Source organism: Uranotaenia lowii, chromosome 3 (assembly GCF_029784155.1).
Source record: "Uranotaenia lowii strain MFRU-FL chromosome 3, ASM2978415v1, whole genome shotgun sequence".
Classification (NCBI taxonomy): domain Eukaryota; kingdom Metazoa; phylum Arthropoda; class Insecta; order Diptera; family Culicidae; genus Uranotaenia; species Uranotaenia lowii.
This window is the reverse complement of record NC_073693.1, coordinates 49,925,713-49,941,877: the sequence shown is the minus strand read 5'-3', so window position 1 is coordinate 49,941,877 and position 16,165 is coordinate 49,925,713. Positions and strand designations below refer to the sequence as shown.

At 39.6% G+C, this 16,165-nt stretch overlaps 1 protein-coding gene across 2 annotated transcripts in view; it reads left to right on the top strand.

Annotated features, from left to right (window-relative positions):
- Positions 1-16,165, top strand: part of LOC129757329 (calcium uniporter protein, mitochondrial) — a 480,797-nt gene that overhangs the window by 150,023 nt on the left and 314,609 nt on the right. The window lies entirely within an intron of this gene.

Here is a 16,165-nt window from a genome sequence, read left to right as displayed (position 1 = left end):
TTGATATCAGTGATAGCTTCCTTTTTAGTTTTAGGCTTTTCCTTGCTTTCGAAGTTGATTTTGTTGGTTGTTTGTTTACCCGCTGTACTAGCGAAGGTCGAATACTCGACGAGTTCTGTTCGAGCCGCTCGTTCGCTGCCGTTTGACACTACCGATTGCTTGCGTGTAAACGTAGATTTGTCAATCGGTGTCACGACAATTGCCGGTGTGACTGTAATCGCTGGAACTTCCTGTGGAGCGACGATCGTTATGTCGCTATCCTGGTCGCTATTAGTGATCACAGAGTTTTCGTAATCGAGTTCGAGTCCGAAGTCTTTGAGGTAGACTTTGGAGGATGCGTGGCTAAGAACTTCTCTGGTTGGCGTTTCAACAACCTCAATAGATGGTGCTCCTTTGTCCGATTCTTCCAGCGAAGCTTCCTCGTCCGAAAGCGACTGGTTAATATTGATACTGGACTTATCTAACCGAGGAAGGGAATCGAACTGCTCGCTTTCAGCGCGAGTAGTGCGACCAGACTGATCGTCACAAATGCGACGAAGTTTCGCATCTATTCGCTCCGAATTGCGGAGGATCTTGCTGATGTCGGCTGCGTCCGGCAGTGAATTGTATTGGTAATCGCTGTCTTCGAGTTGGTTCTGCGTTCGATCGACAAAGTCTTGGCGTAGCTTCAGGTTCGAAATGAGCGACAGACGCTCGATGGTGCCACGACTAGTATTTTTGATGTAACGTTTAAGCGAATCGTTTGGTTGGATCTTTGGTTCTACTCCTACAATCTTTGGTTTGGGTTTCGTGACTTGACCGTACAGTGTATCGATAGTGCTTTCGGTCTTCTCTAGGTCTGTTTCCTTGAACAGTTCGTCGTAGTCTTCGATTTTTATATCAATCAGATCTCCATCGTCGGACAATCGTACATCCGGCAGTAGTTCATCGAGCGCTTCCTTATCGTCACTCTCCGAGGACAAGTAGATCGAGTCGTATGAGATTACACTGGAACTTTTATTCGAGACGTGACTGTCTTTGATTTCGATAATTGTGATTCCGCTTTCTTCCTCTTCCTTAACCTTAAACTTTTCCAACGGGTATCTGTTTTTGATCGTTTCGAGGGTGCTTGTTTTGCTCTGGGCACGAGGTGTATCCTCTTTTATCGAGATATCATCGAGATGCTTGAGATCGGCTTCGATGCTCGTTTCCGACTTGGACGCTCCCGAGTAGTTGCTGTGCACTTCTACCTTGGACACGAACTTTGTCGAGTCTCCGCTGCGCACCGAATTCTGCCGACTCCCGTCGAAGCTGTTCTGTTGATGCAACGAGTGCTTGAATATCGACGAATCGATGCTGTCCAAGTCGCTCTTGTCCGTGTGCCACGGAAAGGGTTGACCTTGAGCGTTGAAGCGCTTCGTCAGCGAGTAATTAGATTCGTTCTCCGCTTGGTCCCCGTTTTCGACGTTATCGTAGATGAAGTTGAACCTGGGATCGAGAGAGAGGAAGTTAATAAGAGATAGGAGAACAATAGAAACTGGAAAAGAGAGGTTACCGCTCTTTGAAGAAATTGCGATCGATTAGTTTAGCTCTCGGGATGAGTTGCGATCGTCGTCCGCCTCGTCCGTGCAGATGTAGATCGTTGTACGATTCTTCCCGAATCACCGCTAGGCTGCGCGTTCTTCGCAAACTGCAGGCTTCGTTGCTGTCCGGGTTGTAAAACTCCTGATGGCGATGATGGTGATGATGGTGGTGTTTCTGCCGACCCGAGCGCTCCTGATCGCGATCTTGCTGATGGTGATGATCCTGCTGCTGCTGCCCTTGGCCCTGCTGATGGTTGTGGTGATGTTGATCGCTGCCGCTCTTCTTCTGCCGATGCTGTTTGCTGTTGCTGCTGCTAGCGATGCTCGCTGCACGGGACGCCTTCGGATTGACGCCGTACAGATCGTCGTACTCCTCCCGGCGGTTGTCTATGCGCGAATACAGATCGTACAGACCTGAGTCATAGTCGCGGTAGCGAAACTGACCAGCCCCCACGAGGCCACCGGTTCCGGCTACTCCACCCGCGATGCCCCGGTAGCTCGTCGGCAGATCTATATTCGAGAGGGACTTTTGACGCCACCCGGATCCTCGGCCCGGTCCGCCGAATGAGCTGGACGAGTCACGGATGCGCACCCGGTCCACGTAGTTCGATGCGGAGTCGGAGTTTCTAGGGAAGGGATGAAAAATTGGGTCTAGTTTATTTTCTTCATTTAAAAAAGAGTTTTAGGTAAAAAATATTAAAAAAAAAAAAAAACAAAAATATTCAGTCTTTATCGATTGATTGAAATTGCGAACTCAGCATTTATTGCAACATGACTTGTTCCACTTTCAAAACTTGCGGGTTAAAAACGGTCAACCTCAAATTGCCATTTGAGTTTGTTGTGGTTTGCGTCTCGAACCTAAATCCCTATTTTTACACCACCGCTTTGTTGTGCAACGTTCTTACCAGATTCGAACAAACCGCAGATCAACAAGCTGGAAGCCTTTCCATTTAATTCTCTGGGTTGCTAATTTTGGGGAAACCACACTGAACAGTCAACAAATTCGTAATTACCAGCTCTCGATGGTTCCGATCGATTGGAGGCAAACGCGTGTCATTGGAAAACACACATATCACCATCAGTCGGTTGCGGAAAATTGAGCTTGTAGTCCGATAAAAATGACAAAAAAAACAATAATGACAAACCTGACAAAACTGACAAAAATAACAAAAACTTTCAACCTGAAAGAAATTACAAAAATGGCAAACATTACAAAATTTTCGAAAATTGCAAAAAAAAAAATGTGTCAAAAATAACAAAAAAATGCTAAATGACGAAAATGACAAAAATGACAAAAATGACAAAAATGACAAAAATGACAAAAATGACAAAATTGACAAAAATTGACAAAAATGACAAAAATGACAAAAATGACATCAACGACAAAAATGACAAAAATGACAAAAATGACAAAAATGATAAAAATGTTAAAAATGACAAATATGATAAAAGTGACAAAAATGACAAAAATGACAAAAATGACAAAAATGACAAAAATAACAAAAATGACAAAAATGACAAAAATGACAAAAATGACAAAAATTAAAAAAATGACAAAAACGACAAAAATGACAAAAATGACAAAAATGTTAAAAATGACAAATATGATAAAAGTGACAAAAACGACAAAAATAACAAAAATGACAAAAATTACAAAAAATACAAAAATGACAAAAATGACAAAAATGACAAAAATGACAAAAATGACGAAAATGACAAAAATGACAAAAATGACAAAAATGACAAAAATGACAAAAATGACAAAAATGACAAAAATTACAAAAATGACAAAAATGACAAAAATGACAAAAATGACAAAAATGACAAAAATGACAAAAATGACAAAAATGACAAAAATGACAAAAATGACAAAAATGACAAAAATGACAAAAATGACAAAAATGACAAAAATGACAAAAATGACAAAAATGACAAAAATGACAAAAATGACAAAAATGACAAAAATGACAAAAATGACAAAAATGACAAAAATGACAAAAATGACAAAAATGACAAAAATGACAAAAATGACAAAAATGACAAAAATGACAAAAATGACAAAAATGACAAAAATGACAAAAATGACTGTTGAGGCCAATCCCCAAAGCTGCTGATTCGGAAGGCCGCGAAGTTCCCTGACGTACTTAGTTCGAAACTATAATTAATAAACACGGCACTTAGAGTGGGATACGATCACGGGGGAACATTTATTTTCAACACTCAATTCAAAAACGCTTAACTTCGATCTTAACACAAAAGTGGACTGTATTTGCTACGCTCGCTAAACGATATGACCGCACGACACGGGTCACCAAAACAATTTTCTTTTGTCTCGCTACCAACTCGCTGCTATCAACTACTCGTAATTGTCGATCGAGTACCTACGTTCGGTCATCGGTCATTCTATTTGCATACACGCACAGTTGGTTCTGACCACTGTAGATGCGTGCGGCTGGGGATGGTTATTGATGCTGCTTGTGGCTGACCTGATTTACAATATTGGATTTTCTGTTGTTGTTGCTATTTGGCGCAAACATACCGCCCGCCTTGAGTTCACTCAACATGAAATTTAACATTAAATATACAGAAAATGTGGCCTGCTCGGGTTCCTCTTTTCCGGCATCGACATCTTGGATCTCGTCTCTATGAAGATGTTGTAGACTTCTGGATACTACCATCGGCTCGACATTACACACGCTACCATTAACTCGTTGTACTCGGAAGTGAGATGATCCTGGTGTAGAAATGTTTTCCTGCTGGAGACGTAAACGTTTGATTCTGAAATGGCTATATAGTGGTTGCAACATAACTTGCGCTGTGGCCCCCAGGCATCAACGAAATATAATTTCGTCAAAACCAGAGTGCGCCCCTCGCGGGGGCTGAAGATACTTTAGTGTCCCAGCAGTCGAAAAGTGAGATGATGTTCCAAGTGCGATGTTCCTATAAATCAGAGTAGTCTGATTGAGCATTGTCCAAAGGTGAATCAAAAAAAACTTAACTTAGGGTTCTGCCCCTGGCAATTACGACCAAGAATGTCGCTAGCTGCCAATATGCCCTATATGGGGCTAAAATACTTTTGCTCTTAATGATGATAACCTTCGAACGGATGGTGAACGTGCTGACCAGATGACTCGGAGCCCTGTTGATGAGAATTATACGACAATTTCTCCATGCTTCATGTGGTTGTGGAAAACGTAACTATGTTATCGCCCCCTGGCATTAACGGCTGACTGCCGCTTTTAGCCAATTGCGCCCCTACTGGGGGCATACTTATCTGATGAAGAAACTACGGTCTCAACGGGTTCCATGGTCTGGTCTGGACATCTTCGACAAATGATATGATAAAGAACCCTGGTGGAGAAAAACTTCTGTAGGTTCCACAAACAAATGGATAGGGTAGCACGTAACTTAGAAATTGGCCCCCTGGCGAATGCAGCTGATACGCTGCCAGTGCCAATAAAGCCCCTCATGGGGGCGTAAGATACTTATTTTATTTTGTTTGAAAAAACAGGACCGGATGATACAGATGATGGGACAGAACGATGAGCAGCAGAATCCTTTATTTGTCGACAATCCTGGACGAACAATGTGGTGTGGTGTACAACCCTGGCGGAAAGAAACTATTTTAGGTTCCGCAGACAAACAGGTGGGTTTGTACATAACTTGAGGTTTGGCCCCCTGGCAGATACGGCTAATATGCCGCCAGTGCCAATAGTGCCCCTCATGGGGGCGGAAAATACTTATTTTAAAAACGGGTGCCCAGGAATGTTTTCGACGTTGGTGGCTTAATGATGCTCGCGTGGATTTTCAGATGGCTGATTGTCTCGGATGGGAAGAATGCAAATCTTGGAGATACCTCTCGTGAACTCTCCATATTGCGTGCGGACTGTAACTACACGGATGTTTCCATCTGAACCAGGCTGGATGTTAGTAACGCGTCCTAGTTTCCATTCTAGAGGAGGCAAGTTGTCCTCTTTGAGCAGAACCATTGTTCCAATGTGCAGGTTGGATCTTTGCCTCGTCCATTTGTTCCGGCTTTGAAGCTGTGACAGGTAATCGGTCGACCAACGCTTCCAAATCAACTGGTTGATCGCTTGAACTTGTTGCCACCTATTCAGACGATTTTCTGGAAGATGCAGAAGATTTGGATCTGGCACTGCTTGCAACGATCGATGTATTATGAAATGTCCTGGAGTGAGCACTTCTAAATCTTCTGAATCATTGGATATCGGTGTGAGAGGTCTGGAGTTCAGGCATGCTTCTATCTGAACTACTACAGTGTGGAATTCATCGGGTCTCAGTACATATCTTCCAATGACTCTGCGCATGTGTGTTTTGATTGATTTTACTGCAGACTCCCACAATCCACCAAAATTCGGTGATCTGGGAGGGATGAACTTAAACTCGATGCCCTCACTGGCGGCTTCTGTAACTACAGAGTTTCGAAATTGCTCGGCAGTAAACAAACGATGTAATTCATTCAGCTCTCGACGAGCTCCTACAAAGTTGGTGCCATTGTCGCACATGACAAGTACGGGCCTCCCACGTCTGCTTGTAAACCTCCTAAATGCTGCTACAAATGCACCGGTGGAAAGATCTGCTACGACTTCCACGTGAACAGCTTTCACGACGAGACACACGAATACGCATACGTAGCATCTATTCATAGCTCCTTTCCGATGGATAGCTTTGATTTCAAAAGGACCACAATAGTCCACACCAACTCGCTGGAATACTGGGGCCGGCGATACGCGTTCCATAGGTAAATCTCCCATCAATTGTTCATGAACACGTGGTCTCGCTCTAAAGCATCTTACACAACTGTGCACAACTTCTCTGGCTAAATTCCGAGCTGCAATCGGCCAAAAGCGTTCTCGAACACTCGCCATCATCAGTTGTGGTCCACCATGAAGAAGTCTATGATGATAGTCCACAAATACTAGCTTTGTCAAAGGATGTTTGTTATCTAACAGCATCGGGTGCTTTCGCTCCTCGGGAATCGCAGCATTTCTAAGCCGCCCGCCTACGCATAAAACCCCATCTTTCATAATTGGATGAAATGGAAGTATTCTCGATGAAGACTTCACTTCATTTTTCGCTACGAGGTCCGCTATATCAACAGGGAAACTTTCCGATTGGGCTATTTTTACTAAACACAGCAATGCTTCTTTATGCTCCTCACTTTTCAATACTCCAATTCGATGTTCGTTGGGATCCTTATGTCGACAATTGAAGGCAAAACGACGCATCCAGGCGGTCAATCGCACGAGACCCAGGAGTGATTCCTTAAGTCCAAAAATTTCACTGTGTGACAAGATCTGCAGAGCCGCACAGACTAAAGGTTTTTCTTCCAACAAAACTGAATCGAATTGCTGCTCATTTGGCGAGCTCTGTGGCCAGCTTTTAGAATCCTTCGCCAACCATTCTGGACCATTCCACCAAAGTGAACTTTGGGCCAATTGCGCAGGTGTGAGCCCTCGGGATATAATGTCTGCGGGGTTCTCGATACCTGGAACATGATTCCAAATACCGTCACGAGTGATGTGCTGAATCTCTGAGACACGATTCGCTACAAACACATTCCATCTTGAAGGGTGTGCTGAAAGCCAACATTTTACAATGGTAGAGTCCGTCCAAAAATAAGCCTTAGCACCGATCTCCAGACTGTTTTGAACTGTTTCGTACACATGTGACAGAAGAACGGCTGCTGAGAGCTCAAGTCGAGGTATTGTTTGCTTCCGTTTTTTCCCTTTAACATCATCCAGAGGAGCTACTTTGGATTTGGCAGTCACCAGCCGAATAGTAACCTCTCCGTCCTTGGTTGTGTTTCGTAAATAAATCGCAGCTCCGTAAGCCTTTTCAGAGGCATCGCAGAATCCGTGAATCTCGCATGCAATCACGTCCTTGCGGAATGCGATCCATCGAGGAATAGATACTCCATCTAGACCATTTAATTTGTCCCTAAACTCCAGCCAAAATTGCTGATGCTCATCTTTTAATGGTTCGTCCCAAGAATACTTTTCCTTCCAAAGTTCTTGGAGAAACATCTTTGCTTGGACTATAACTGGACCTGCGAAACCGTAGGGATCAAACAAACGCGCAGTATCAGACAAGACAAGGCGAAATGTAACCGGAAAAACAGGTTTCCAAACTGGTAGCTTAAACCAAAACAAATCCTGTGCTGGTTCCCAAGTAAGTCCGAGGGTTTGTATGGTACTATTTCCGGTCTGTACATCCAAGAAATCTTTCTTGTCACATAAATGTGCTGGAAGTTCACGTAGCAAGTCGGGATGGTTGCTGTTCAACTTCCTCAGGCAAAATCCATAAGAGTTCAACAGCTCTACAGTTGATTTGCACATGCTTTTCCCTTCATCAATAGTATGCGCTCCCGCTAGCATGTCGTCGACGTAAAAATTCTTTTTTATAATGACTGCTGCGTCTGGATGCGAAGATTTTCCATCCTCAGCACATTTCAGCAAGCATCGCGTTGCTAAATACGGTGCAGAAGATGTTCCGTAGGTTACTGTAGTTAACTGGTACGTGCGGAGCGGTTCTTCGCTGGATTCTCTCCACAGAATCCGTTGTAGCGGCTGATCTTTCTCATGAACGTTTACCATGCGATACATCTTTTCAATGTCTCCAACTATCGCGTACTTGTGGATACGAAATCTCAATAGGATTGCTATTAAATCGTCCTGGACGACTGGTCCTACCATCAGGATATCATTTAGAGAAACTCCAGAGCTGGTGGAGCAAGAAGCATCGAACACCACTCTGAGTTTTGTAGTTGTACTGCTGGGTTTCATCACCGGTTGATGTGGCAGGTAGTAACAGACTGCAGGTTCATCTTCGACCTCGTGTACCTCACGCATGTGTCCCATCAACTGGTATTCATGAATAAAAGCTGTGTAAAGAGCTTTCACCTCAAGATTAGTTTTCAATCTGTTTTCCAAAGCTAGAAAACGTTTCGTGGCTGCCCGCTTCGAATTACCTAATCTTTCAATCATAAACTCTCTCTTTGCGAGAAAAACTCTTAGTTTTCCGTCGGGATCTCGAGTAGTAGTTTGATTAAAGATGTCTTCACAAGTGGACTCTTCAATTGACAAACAACTTTTCGTTCGGCAGGACTCCAATTCCCAGAATTTGGTTAGCTGCTGCAGTACCTCATCAGTGGAAACTTCTGGTGTCATGGCGCTGTAAGAAGTGACTGGCGTTTCTGGAAACTCTCCTGCTACGATCCATCCCAGCTGGGTGTTTTGAAGAATTGGACCAGCATCAGTAATCTTCATTTGCTCCGCTAGTAACAACTCATAAAAGGTGGAGACTCCTATAACAAGATCAACTGAGCTAGATTCGTTGAATCTGGGATCGGCTAAGCGGATGGACGACGGAAGATTCCAGGCGCTGACATCAAAGCTTCTCTGTGGCAAATCTATTGTGATTCGAGGAAGCACGAAGAATTTTATCTCATCAGTTTTAAACGACGAAGTTCGCGACACAATTCGACCAAGAACGGACTCCTTAGAAATGTGAATGGATCCTCCAACGCCTTTCACGGGAAGATTTTCTCGAAAACGAACAAATTTCAACTTCTGCGACAAATGCTCCGTCATTAAAGAAATCTGTGAGCCATTATCTAACAGCGCACGAGCTAAAACTTTGTTGCCACTGCTATCAGACAGCATGACAACGGCTGTCGACAGGATGGCGGTGTGGGTGTTGCGTTGTGTACCTAGTAGAGTAGAAGTGTGGTGGCTAAGAGTGGGAGTGTTTGTGGGAGGTGGCTGTTGTGTAGGTTGTGAGATGTTTTGTGAAGATTGGTTGCTATTCATCCGGGACTGAGCCTGTTGTGTATAAGGTTGCCTTCTTGTTTGACTGTCCGCGCGTTGAGGTCTTCGTGGGTCTTGAGAGACGTTCTGCATGTTTTGTTGGCTGCTTTGGTTGGGAGAATACGGGTGCAAAAGAACGTGGTGATATTGTCCACACTTCAAACAGGATTCCTGCATGCAATCAGCAACAAAATGTCCGGAATCCAAACAATTCAGACATAGCCCCATTCTGCGCACCAAAACTTTCCTGTCGATGACTCGCATCCTAATGAGTCTGTTACATTGTTCTGCTTTGTGTCGACCATTGTTGCAAATAGGGCAGAAACTCTCGAACGTTGCTGTGCTATGACTGATAGGAGCTCTAGTGTTTCGATGATGATCGTCGCCACTGCGACTGGCCGTTGACTGCAGGATTGAACAATGGTTTTCTAGAAACTCAACCATAGCTTCATAGGTAGGGACGGTTTTAGAAGCATGGTGAGTTTCCCACAGACGGTATGTTTCGGCATCCAATTTTTGTGAGAGCATAAACGCTAGCAATGTGCTCCAGTTGCTAGTCTTCTGGCCGAGTTTTTCTAATTGTTGAAGGTTGATTTTAAACGTCGACAACAATACATTTAATGCTTCGTAACTTTCTGTCCGCATGGCAGATGTGGCGAAGAGTGCTTTCAAATGCTCCTGAGCTATCAGTTTATGATTCTCATATTTCGATTCAAGTGTGCTCCATGCTAGGCCGTAGTTCATCGCTGAAACTTGGATTTGATTGATATGGAGAAGTGCGTCATCTCTCAGTGACGTCCGGAGGTAGTTAAACTTATCCATATCGTTCAACTGGACATTATCGTGAATCAGCGACTTGAAGTTGTCTCGAAAATTAATCCAATCCAACAGCTTCCCGGAAAAGGTTGGCAGCTGAAGTTCTGGATACTTTGTGTGACACGGCAAAACCACGTCGGAAACAGAGGATTGAGTTGGTTGTGCGGGAATCGACTCCATCTTCGACAGCAGCTGTTGTTTCAAAGAAAAGTACCGTGTCACAAATCCCTTATACACCTTTTTGCTTTCTCGTTTTCGAACTTCCTTCTTATCGTCGCCGTCTTCAGATTCCTCTTCAAGGTCTTCAAGGATCATCTCTATACGAACTCGCAGATCACAAAACTTCTCGTAGGCTTCGTCCAACTTAGTCAGCCGTGGTTGAAGTGAGCCATGATCCCGAACATCGTCGTAGTCGTGAAGGAAATCTTCAAAGCTCTCTAGCAGACTCCACAAAATCCGTTCCTGTTTGGACATACGTCGAAGATCGTCGGCCATTTTTGTAAAACACAATATGTACTTTGAACTAACACTTTTTATAAAACACTCCCGAGACCTCAAACGGCGACAAATTGACTGATATCAATATTTTGACAGATGAAAATTTTAATTTTCTGATACGTGGAACAGTAGCGGTATCAATTAATTTCGAGCTTTCATGCGCTAAGTGGCTGCTCAAAGTCTACCGGAGAAAGCTTTACAAATCTCCACAGTTCTAAAAAATGAAGGCAAACCATGCAACGTATTCTCATTCAGCCACCTCAACCATTCAATCGCATTTCCACACTCACACTCTATCTACTAGTACTTATCTGTATTCCTTGGGGCGTCCGTGGGTCGATGATGAATCCTTCCAAATTCGGCTTGATCACTTGCAGCTCAGCTCTTAATTTCGCGTTGCACTTTTCGGAAACTTTTGCCGGAATCCACCACTTTTAAATACAGGAATAGTCCGAACGTTCACAATTTCACAATTAGTTCGATAGAATGTACCAAACAGTTTTCGTACACATTAAACCCCGTTTAAAGCACTTTCAATTTTACAGCAATCACCCAGCGCGTTTACTTGATGTCGGAATCAACAAACTAAGTCTTTTCTCCCAGGGTGATTTGTTTTGTTGTTCAGGTGAAGTACACAATTTTTCACTCCTAGGTTTCAATTAAATCTTCCCTTCGATTTTCAGCTGCTTGCCAAACAGGCTATCCAAGCGCACTTTTATTCATCCCCAGGGGAACCCAAGCCAGCGAACCAAAAAGGGAATCAACCCAAGCCACCCGCTAAGAGTAGGGACCCGCACAAAATGGGGCAAACCCAAGCCAAGCCGGCTATCACAATACACTTGTTCACAAAGAAAAAACGCGCACAAACTCCGCGGTTTAATCCGGTCGCTAAGGACCAAATGTTGAGGCCAATCCCCAAAGCTGCTGATTCGGAAGGCCGCGAAGTTCCCTGACGTACTTAGTTCGAAACTATAATTAATAAACACGGCACTTAGAGTGGGATACGATCACGGGGGAACATTTATTTTCAACACTCAATTCAAAAACGCTTAACTTCGATCTTAACACAAAAGTGGACTGTATTTGCTACGCTCGCTAAACGATATGACCGCACGACACGGGTCACCAAAACAATTTTCTTTTGTCTCGCTACCAACTCGCTGCTATCAACTACTCGTAATTGTCGATCGAGTACCTACGTTCGGTCATCGGTCATTCTATTTGCATACACGCACAGTTGGTTCTGACCACTGTAGATGCGTGCGGCTGGGGATGGTTATTGATGCTGCTTGTGGCTGACCTGATTTACAATATTGGATTTTCTGTTGTTGTTGCTATTTGGCGCAAACAATGACGAAAATGACAAAAATGACAAAAATGACAAAAATGACAAAAATGACAAAAATGACAAAAATGACAAAAATGACAAAAATGACAAAAATGACAAAAATGACAAAAATGACAAAAATGACAAAAATGACAAAAATGACAAAAATGACAAAAATGACAAAAATGACAAAAATGACAAAAATGACAAAAATGACAAAAATGACAAAAATGAAAAAAATGACAAAAATGACAAAAATGACAAAAATGACAAAAATAACAAAAATGACAAAAATGACAAAAATGACAAAAATGACAAAAATGACAAAATGAGAAAAATGATAAAAATGACAAAAATTACAATAATGAAAAAAATGACGAAAATGACAAAAATGACAAAAATGACAAAAATGACAAAAATGACAAAAATGACAAAAATGACAAAAATGACAAAAATGACAAAAATGACAAAAATGACAAAAATGACAAAAATGACAAAAATGACAAAAATGACAAAAATGACAAAAATGACAAAAATGACAAAAATGACAAAAATGACAAAAATGACAAAAATGACAAAAATGACAAAAATTACAAAAATGACAAAAATTACAAAAATGACAAAAATGACAAAAAATGACAAAGATGACAAAAATGACAAAAATGACAAAATAGACAAAAATGACAAAATAGACAAAAATGACAAAATAGACAAAAAAGACAAAATAGACAAAAAAGACAAAATAGACAAAAATGACAAAATAGACAAAAATGACAAAAATGACAAAAATGAGAAAAATGACAAAAATGACCAAAATGACAAAAATGACAAAAATGACAAAAATGACAAAAATGACAAAAATGACAAAAATGACAAAAATTACAAAAATTACAAAAATGACAAAAAAGACAAAAACGACAAAAATGACAAAAATTCCACAAATGACAAAAATGACAAGAATGACAAGAATGACAAAAATGACAAGAATGACAAAAATGGCAAGACTGACAAAAATGACAAATATGACAAAAATGATAAAAATGACAAAAATGACAAGAATGACAAAAATGACAAAAATGACAAAAATGACCAAAATGACCAAAATGACCAAAATTAATAAAATTACAAAAATCACTGAAATGACAAAAATAACAAAGATGACAAAAATGATAAAAAATACAAAAATGACAAAAATGACATAATTGACAAACATGACAAAAATGATTAATATTAAAAAAATTGAAAAAAATTACAAAAATGATAAATCAAAAAAAGTTGCTTAAATGTCAATAATTAGATGAATGGAAAAAAATAACAAGAATGGCAAAATGACAAAAATGACAAGAACGACAGAAATTACATAAATGACAAAAATGAAAAAATGACAAAATAGACAAAAATGACAAAATAGACAAAAATGACAAAATAGACAAAAAAGACAAAATAGACAAAAAAGACAAAATAGACAAAAATGACAAAATAGACAAAAATGACAAAAATGACAAAAATGACAAAAATGAGAAAAATGACAAAAATGACCAAAATGACAAAAATGACAAAAATGACAAAAATGACAAAAATGACTAAAATGACAAAAATGACAAAAATGACAAAAATGACAAAAATGACAAAAATAACAAAAATGACAAAAATGACAAAAATAACAAAAATGACAAAAATGACAAAATTGACAGAAATGGCAAAAATGACAAAAATAACAAAAATGACCAAAATGACCAAAATGACCAAAATGACCAAAATTAATAAAATTACAAAAATCACTGAAATGACAAAAATAACAAAGATGACAAAAATGATAAAAAATACAAAAATGACAAAAATGACATAATTGACAAACATGACAAAAATGATTAATATTAAAAAAATTGAAAAAAAATACAAAAATGATAAATCAAAAAAAGTTGCTTAAATGTCAATAATTAGATGAATGGAAAAAAATAACAAGAATGGCAAAATGACAAAAATGACAAAAACGACAGAAATTACATAAATGACAAAAATGAAAAAATGACAAAATAGACAAAAATGACAAAATAGACAAAAATGACAAAATAGACAAAAAAGACAAAATAGACAAAAAAGACAAAATAGACAAAAATGACAAAATAGACAAAAATGACAAAAATGACAAAAATGAGAAAAATGACAAAAATGACAAAAATGACTAAAATGACAAAAATGACTAAAATGACAAAAATGACAAAAATGACAAAAATGACAAAAATAACAAAAATGACAAAAATGACAAAAATGACAGAAATGGCAAAAATGACAAAAATAACAAAAATGACAAGCATGACAAAAATATCACAAATGACAAAAATAACACAAATGACAAAAATGACAAAAATGACAAAAATAACAAAAATGACAATATTGACAAAAATGACAAAAATGACAAAAATAATAAAAATGACAAAAATGACAAAAATGACAAAAATGACAAAAATGACAAAATTGACAAGCATGACAAAAATGAGAAAAATGACAAAAATGACAAAAATGAAAAAAATTACAAATATTACAAAAATGACAAAAATGACAAAAATGACAAAAAAGACAAAAATGACACAAATGACAAAAATGACAAAAATGACAAAAATGACAAAAATGACAAAAATGACAAAAATGACAAAAATGACAAAAAAGACAAAAAAGACAAAAATGACAAAAATGACAAAAATTACAAAAATGACAAAAATGACAAAAATGAGAAGAATGGCAAAAATGACAAAAATGACAAAAATGACAAAATTGACCAAAATGACAAAAAAGACAAAAATGACAAGAATAACAAAAATGACAAAATTATAGAATGTTCAAACTTAAAAAAGAGGCTTTTGACCTGCCATCTGTCATGTCTGGTTCATAAAAATAACTATAACTTTCATTATCAAGCTTAGGATTCAAGTCAATTTGACCTGAACGCCCTTCGAAGAGAAAGTGGACTTCCGACTGTGTTGACGTAATTAGTCGAGTGATTCAGCGACATTCGAATGGTCCGAAGGTGATCGGTAAAAAAAAATCCAACAGTGTCAATTATCACCTCCGAGAGAATTGGGCCACGTTGTTTGGATGATGATAGCACAAACAAACAGCGACAAAATGCAGCTATTTTTTCCGCGCTTGCGGGGGAGTGCAGAATCTCACTGGATTAGATACACTGAAACGCGAAAGGGCACGAGCACCGGCTATTACTTGCAGAAGTGGATCTCTGCTATCTCTACTATATAATCGGTCCAGCAAACAAACGACGATGACTGTTTGGTGCGGAAAAATAGTGCAAACATCCCCAGATTGGATATGGTTCTTCCGTCCGGTATTGAATTGTTAGCGAAGCAAGCTTTATCGCACAATCACGCTACAGTTGAATGTTTCGAAAAAAATTGAACCATAAACAGAGATCCGGATTGTAGAAAATCGCTTCAAAATTTTAATATATTGATTCGTTAGGTCATATTTTCTGTTACCTGGTCAAGAGGGTTTACTACAATTTTCCAGTATATTAACAAAAGTTGTTGGTTTTATAATTTGCCTTGAAGTATCAACTTGACGAGCGACCTTCGAAAATATTTGACAATTTTCCCGAGACAAGCAATCCCAAACCATCAAAAATGTTCGTTCGCTCAACAATTTACTGGAATATGGCCTAAACTTGCAAACTTCGAATCCAACAAATACAATTTCTCATAAATTTAAAAGAAAATCGTTCCAACCCGAATCGAACAAATTTCTGTTTTGTCCGTTCCAAAAAGGAGCTCAGAGTAAGTAAAGTTTCCAGCAAAGCAGGAGGGCTCTGGCTGGAGGATTAAATTTTCATCAGCCATGAAGAGTTCGGTGGAATCCCGGTTGGAATTTTAATCTGTTACATTTGCCCCGCATAACGCCAACCGAGAAGGGCTAAAGAACGAAAGATCAAACCCTGCCCCGGCAAACCGAACGTGCGTGTCAAGATTTTAATTGAATTTCCAAACTATACATACATGTAAAAAGCTAGGGTAGATCTTTTTTTTCGTTTATATTTAAAACTGTTTTCGTATCATTTTTTTCAGTATCGGAAAAAGGTGTTTCTGACATAAAAAAAAACTCACAAAAAATATTAATGCTGCCAA